Here is a 1,539-nt window from a genome sequence, read left to right on the forward strand (position 1 = left end):
ATATTGCAAGTTATTGACATATTTCTAGTAATCCTGTGCACTGATTTTTTGAGGTTTGATACTTTTTATGTTGGTATTTATTTTTCAAAGCAACTTAGTTGTTTTTCATGTTAAATCCCTCTGTGATTATAATGCTCAATTGATGATTATAGCTCAAAGAAATCTGGTACTTGAGTATCAACAAATGTTAGGTAAAATTTCTCCATTTCTGAATGAAATCATTTATAATTTATATTTATCTAATCAGAGTAAAGGTAAGCCCATTTAGATGGGTAGTATGGAATATTTCAGACCATTCCATTTTGATGAATTGGCTATTGCTAGAAATTGGCATTAAACTGCGACAATAAAATGAACTTTGTGTCTGTGACTGAAAGTCATCAATGATAACATTGTAGACCGTGTATAATTTAAGTGGATACATAACAGGGAACTTGAGCCAAGATAGAGATACAAGAAATATTTTATGTGAATAAATCTTTTCTTTGGAGTTCAGAATAGTTTGCAAACAAAAATCCCAGTTTCATATAGCATCTTTTAAGAGTTTTTTTTAGTGCAGCTCACAGCTGAACTAGAGGATGAATTGAGACTCCCCTCACCACCCCATCCCCCCAATTGCCAGTCATCATTAGACTAAGGACTGGCATCCAGGTTTCTGACTCACAATTTAAATGTATTTTCCTTTGGACAACCAGATGGATCCTACTCAGAGGAAAGCCTAATTTTGGCCATTTAAGAGGCAGTTTTCTATGGAATAGGTGAAGCTAGAAGAAACCAATTTTGAATGGAAAATGATCCCCCCCAAATTTTAGTTTTAAGAGCAAAGCTGTGATTAGAGCTTGAAGTGTAATAAAGGTAAGAACAAAAGGTGGTATTTCCCACAAAAAAAGATAATAGGAAATTACAGAATTACCAGGTGTGAATGGTCTTTGATAAATATACAGTGTGCTCAATAAGTGAGATATTGGCCCTGGCCTGTTGCTCAATGGTTAGAACATCCACCTACAGACTGAAGGGGGAGGCAGCCAGTTGATGTATCTTTCTCATGTTGATGTTTCTCTCTCTCCCTCCTCCCTCTCTGTCCCCCTACCCCTCCTCCACCATCGCTCCCTTCCACTCTCTCTAGAATCGATGGAAAAACATCCTCAGGTGAGAATTAAAAAAAAAAAAAGTGAAATACTAGAATATAGAAGTCCTATTTCCTGGGCTGCTTTCCCCCAACCAAATCAGGATAAGAAGAAGCCTTACATTTATTGAATGTAGGTCCATAGCTGGTATTCCTTTATGAAATTAGAAATTTCTCCTTGTTTCACATCACAAGTAAGCTCTTTTTTCTTGTTTCTCCCAATCAGATACTTTATCTGTCCACCTTGGGAGTCCCATTTCTGTCTTACTCTTTTCCACATTACTCTAGTGACCTAAACTAATTTGTCAGTAACACCTTGTGTTTGGAGAGAGTCTGGTTATATTTGTAGGTTCAGCTCCACACTGAATTTCAACAGGATGTGGGTGGGTGTGTGAGTCTATAATGAGGCATTC

The 1,539-nt window shown here is 36.8% G+C and overlaps 1 protein-coding gene across 1 annotated transcript in view; it reads left to right on the top strand.

Moving 5' to 3' along the window:
- The first annotated feature begins 1,121 nt into the window (after positions 1–1,121).
- The window catches only part of WASF2 (WAS protein family member 2), a 26,655-nt gene continuing 26,237 nt past the window's right edge, over positions 1,122–1,539 (top strand). The window contains 1 exon segment of the mRNA XM_015557240.1: positions 1,122–1,149. The gene's annotated coding sequence lies outside the window, so the exon portion shown is untranslated.

This window comes from Myotis davidii, unplaced genomic scaffold (assembly GCF_000327345.1).
Source record: "Myotis davidii unplaced genomic scaffold, ASM32734v1 scaffold149, whole genome shotgun sequence".
In the NCBI taxonomy this organism is placed as follows: Eukaryota; Metazoa; Chordata; class Mammalia; order Chiroptera; family Vespertilionidae; genus Myotis; species Myotis davidii.